The following is a 5,952-nucleotide window of genomic DNA, read 5'->3' as shown; positions in this document are numbered from 1 at the left end:
GTAGAAATACATAAAACTAAATTGACCTAAAAGTTGTATCAATAAACCAAGATCCACAGCAATGCAAAGTATTCATCTCTATAGCATATCCTCCTTTAAACAAGCATTTATAAACAATATTTGGGAATTGGGGGGTGGTTCTCTTCAAACTGCTTTTTGATTTTTTTGAGCAAAGTATTTTAGGGGTTCATGGAAACCTTTTATGTGGTCTTGATCCATCAAATGATATTAGTCTGGAAGGAAGCCACAGGTTTTCATCCTCTGTGGAAACAAAAGCAGAACCTCTTTTCCAAAGCAACATATCCTTAGCACCTTGGTTGTAGCAGCCCTGAATGCTGGCTCTACCTCTCTCTGCCTTTACATATGGCAGAGTTAGCTCCACATCATCTCTGGAACTGCCAGGTGGGATCCATTCTCACCACCTAAATTTTGGGTAGCACCATGCAGCATATAAACCCTTTTCATCTGAGTAAAAGCTAAATCTGCACAGCACAGCCTAGAAATATCTCTGTACAGATGAATGTGCCATGCTCTCCTTCCTATGCTCTCCTATCAGACATGATCCATCATCTGTCCAAGTGGGGAGTACTGAGCTGTGGGCATGGTCTTAGCCACTTTCCTCCCAACCCCAGTGGGCCCACAAGCATCTGGACTCAAAGTGGGTGGTGGACATCAGCCCCAAACAATTGTTGGGCACCAGTCTGTAAACAGAGGCAGCTTGTTTGTTTCACAGCCAGCCAGACCATCCAAAAATTACAAAAAAAAACTATATTAATTGTGATATTGTTTGGTCAATAGCTTAAGAGCATATCTAGCTAGCTCTTACATCTTAAATTAATCCATTTCTATTACTTTATATTTTACCATTAGGCTCATGGTTTACGGGTAAGGTTCTCAGTCATCTGTCTCCTTTAGTGGCTATATGGCTTCTCTCTGACTCTGCATTCTTTTTTCCAGCATTCAGTTTAGTTTTCCTTCCTAGTGCTCTTCTGCCCTGCCATAGGTCAAAGCAGCTTTATTCATTAACCAACTCATATACAGAAGGACTTCCCACACCAAGCTACTTGTGTGCTTTTGCAAAATCCATATTTTCGAACTATATGCTAGGCATTGCTATGTATATGCATAAATAAGTGCACCCCTCATCCTTGGTCAAAGAAGTTTCTGTTTTCAGTGAACAAGATACAGAGACTCATAACTCATAAGAATGGTATGAGGGACTCTCCATTCTCAACCCTAAGTTAAATATCTATGTCACTTCCTCCAAGGCTCAAGGAACATTGCAAAAGCAGCGCAGAAGTGAGAGAGAGTCAAACCATGGAAAAGAATGGTGTAAAATAACTTCTGACATAATACGACCATGATATCCATGAACTTACAACAGCAATGGTTACCTGTACATCTGCATGACATCTTATATAGCTTTTCCATCATGGGTGGAAGAGGGTGATAAAGTCCCATCCTCCCCTGAGGATCCATAAGCAATCAATGATTCCTGGGAGAAGAAGAGTATTGTTCCTTGGTGATGTATCAACTGATAAGTTGCCCTTGCTTGAGTGAGTAACCCCCATCCACCACCAGTGCTCATTTAAGCAATTCTAATTAAATACATCAGGCCTCGAAAAAGAAGCACTTTTGAAGTAAAAGGGAGATTTGCTGGTAAGGAAGGGTTTGGTGAAAGGAGGATGAGGGTAAGAAATGATAGTGGAGATCAAAGAATATTATAAGTTATGAAACTTTGAAATAATTAGTAAAATTCATAAAAGAAACATCAAATAATATAAAATAAATTATAGATAATTTTTGCCTCACATAATATCCTAAAATCATAATTTAAAAGATAGATTAAAATAGTTTCCCGGTCTACATATATTCAGAATTATGTAAATAATTATTAACTTTATGTATGTCAAATTCGACTTTAGCTTAGATGACTAACTCAGTTTGAGCTATAAAAAGCAAATTAAAGCTTTAATTAAAGTACAATCTTGTAACTCATAGAGAAGGTTTAGTCCATGTCAGTATCATACATAGGGAAGATGCTCCATATGATTTTAAAAAAATATTTTCTTGTCCTTACTGATGTTGTCATCACAACTGCTTAGCATAACACATTACTAATGTATGTGGCAATGCTGAATTAAACAAACCTCCTATCTCTGATCATATAGAATTATACATATACATATATATAGGCAAATACAATAAATAGTACTTACTAATGATAAAAAGCTATTTTCTAGCTATGTGTTTAGCTTTTCTCCATATTTTAGGATGAATTATTTATTTAAAATATGTATTTAAATTCAGCATGTAACATTATACCAGTAGCTTCTGATATATATAATGCCAACCAAATTTCTTGATTTCATTGAGAAGCCATATTGAATGCTGTATGTGAAAACTCTATGATTATGTAAATGTATAGTATGATGCTCACACTATCAGGAAATCCTTTTAGGGTGTTCCTAGCATGAGACCTTGCCCTTAAGCTACATATGACTGTATATATCCCCAAACTAGGATTTCAGCCTAGTTCTCTTAATTTATCATTGGTGTAATATTTCTTAAACTATACATATTATTAAACGCTCAAGGCAAGAGCTTCAAAGAGCCCCTTCCAGCCAAGATGTCTGACATGAAGGATGATTTCATGTGCAATGATGAGGAGGACTACGACCTTGAGTACTTTGGAAATAGTAACTCTGAGCCCAACATGAATTTGGAAAATCAGTCCTATAATTCCAAAGCATTGAAAGATGACCCAGAGGCAGCACTCAGCAGCTTCCAAAAAGTTTTGGAGCTTGAAGGTGAGAAAGGAGAATGGAGGTTCAAAGCACTGAAATAGATAATCAAGATTAACTTCAAGTTGACAAACTTTCCAGAAGTGATAAACAGATATAAACAGCTCTTGGCCTATATTCACAGTGCAGTCACCAGGAACTATTCTGAAAAGTCCATTAATTTTATCCTTGATTCTATCTCCATTTCTAAACAGAATTCTGACTTTTTAATATCAGATGGATTTACTGCAAGAATTTTATGAAACAACACTGGAAGTTTTGAAAGGTGGTAAGCATGATAGACTGTAGTTTAAGACAAACACAAAGCTTGGAAAATTACATTTAGAACTGGAAGAATATGGAAAGCTTCATAAAATTTTACGCCAGTTATCTCAGTCTTTTCAGACTCATGATGGAGAAGATGACCTGAAAAATGGTACCCAGTTATTAGAAGTCTATGCTTTGGAGAGTCAAATGTATATGGCACAGAAGAACAACAAAAAGCTGAAAATACTCTATGAGCAATCACTTCTCATCAAGTCTTTTATCTCTCATCCACTGGTCATGGGTGTCATCAGGGAATGGGGCGGCAAAATGCACTTGAGAGAAGGTGAATCTGAAAAAGTGCATACTGATTTTTTCTGAAACTTTCAAGAATTATGATAAATCAAGAAGCCCAAGACAAACTATTTGTTTAAAATAGTTGGTTTTAGAAAATATGCTGATAAAATCAGGAATAAATCCATTTGACTCACAGGAGGTCAAACCATATAAAAATGATCCAGAAATTCTAGCAATGACAAATTTGGTAAGTGCCTATCAGAATAATGACATCACTGAATTTGAAAAGATTCTGAAAACAAATCACAGCAATATCATGGATGATCCATTCCTAAGAGAACACTTTGAAGAGCTTTTACGAAACATCAGAACACAAGTGTTCATAAAGTTAATTAAGCCTTTAATTAATTAACACAAGAATACATATTCTTTTTATTCTAAGGAGCTAAACGTAGACGCCGCTGATGTGGAAAGCCTGCTGGCGCAGTGCACACTGGATAACGCTATTCATGGCCAAACTGATCAAGTTAATCAGCTCCTTTAACTGGATCTTCAGAGGAGGGGTGGTGCCCGATATTCTGCACTAGATAAATGGATCAACCAGCTAAATTCTCTGAACCAGGCTTAAATTGGCTTAAGGGAGAGCAAACTCTGCAGGCAAGCTTAAGGCATCAGTGCGGAGATGTGATCCTTAAGGACTGGAAAAGCAGAACTACTGTGGGTTGGTGTGTCCTGAAAGTGGTTGGAGTTATGGCAGAAGTGCTTTTTTGATCAACTGGTTTGCCTTTTGCTGCTGCATTTATCCCAAGAAAAACAGCTTTAATCTCCAGAAGAAAACCAAAACATCTTGGGATTTATGCTGTGTTGACATCTTGCACTAAACATGCAACACCGTAGTAATCTGTCATGGGCAACATGACCAGAATGAAAATTTTTGTCATGATTTTAAGCACACTGACACGCTACTGTTAGTTAAATTTAAAGATATTGTTCCTGCAGAAATTCTTTCAGAAATAACCTGCAATAACTTGAAATTTGTACCCTTTTGAACACTTCCTTTTCTCATGTTTAAATGAAAACATTTGCTGCATTTGGCAAAATGTCAATTCTCTTAAAACTTGTCAGTCTATTTCTGCCCTTGCAGCTAGTAAAGGTTAGATGAACTGTGGCACACTGTTTCCTAGGGCTCAAGCAGAAAAATAAACAGTGCAGCTCAGAAAAAAAACAAACAAAAAACCCACAACAACAAAAAACCCAAAAGAGCTTCGAGCAAAAGCCAGCAGAGAAATGATGACGACTAGCGTGTTTCATTTTTTTAGCTGACTAACTTTCTTCTCTAGCTCAAGCCTACTTGCTTGCAGATTGCACCACCCACTGTGTACTAGACCTTCCTGTATCAATTAGCAATCAAGAAAATGCACAACAAACATGCTCTCAGGTCATTCTGGTGTGGGAAGTTCCTCAATGGACATTCCTTCTTCCCAGGTGACTATTTTCTGTCAAGTAAGAAAAGATGAACCATTAACAAAATATTCCTTTTCAGTTTGAGTAGGCCTTGAGATAATATCATAATATTTATTTGGGCCCTCAAAGCCAACAACTCTAAACTTCTTTGACTTGAAACAACAAAATTGACGTCTGTTTCTCAAAAACCCACTGACTGCAATTCTGATCTTGGCTCCATGGTATCTACTGTTTCAGCTTGAAGACTCTAAGTCTGGAGTCTAGACCACAAAAGGATAAAGTAGAGACAAAGTTTTAAATTATTTCACTCAACTAGCTAGCAATTTTATGCTGGTACTGGGAAACGGGTCCATTTAGTACTTTCTTGAATAATTCTCTCAATAGATATGCTTGAGTATCTCATGAGATCATATCACCTCTGTACTTATTTAAACGTGTCTAAGAAAATTTAAAATATTACCCATTGCTTAGCATTTGAAGTTACATGTTATAATTTCTGCCATAATATATTGGTCTTTGGGGTAGGTTGAATGTAATTGACACCCGTAGTCTCATAGGATCTGTGGCTTTGTTCAAAAGGATATGGCTTTGTTGGAGGAAGTGTGCCAATGTAGAACTGGGCTTTGAGGATTCCTATGCTCAGGATACCACCTAATGTCTCAGTCAACTTCCTGCTTTCTACAAACCAACATGTAGCCAGCATCACATCTGCCTACACACCACTATGCTTTCCATCATGTTTATAATAGACAGAACCTCTGAAACTATAAGCTAGCCACTCCCAATTTATGTTTTCTTTTTCTTTCTTTTTTTTTTTTTTTTGTTTTTCGAGTCAGGGTTTTTCTGTGGCTTTATAAGTGTAACTATGGTCATAATGTCTCTTCACAGCAATAGAAGCCTTAACTAACACAGAAGTTGGTACCATGGACTTGGGTATTGTTGTGATAAGCCCGACCACAATTTTGTTTGGAGGAATTTGGACTTTGATACTTTGAATTAAAAAAGGAGTAGGATGCTTTAAGCACTGCTTAATGGGCCATTATAGTAGGAGCATGAAAGACAGTGTCATTGAATGTTGTTTGATAAACTCTGGGGGGGGGGCTGTCTTAAGAGGTTCCAAAAAAAAAAAAAAGAAAAATTTTAG

The 5,952-nt window shown here is 36.9% G+C and overlaps 1 pseudogene; it reads left to right on the top strand.

Moving 5' to 3' along the window:
• The first annotated feature begins 2,629 nt into the window (after nucleotides 1-2,629).
• On the top strand, nucleotides 2,630-3,972 carry LOC101998862 (annotated as a pseudogene).
• The last annotated feature ends 1,980 nt before the right edge of the window (nucleotides 3,973-5,952 follow it).

This window comes from Microtus ochrogaster, unplaced genomic scaffold, assembly GCF_000317375.1.
Source record: "Microtus ochrogaster isolate Prairie Vole_2 unplaced genomic scaffold, MicOch1.0 UNK128, whole genome shotgun sequence".
NCBI classification, from domain to species: Eukaryota; Metazoa; Chordata; class Mammalia; order Rodentia; family Cricetidae; genus Microtus; species Microtus ochrogaster.
Note: the sequence above shows the minus strand (reverse complement) of the source record. Positions and strands in the feature narration are given on the sequence as shown.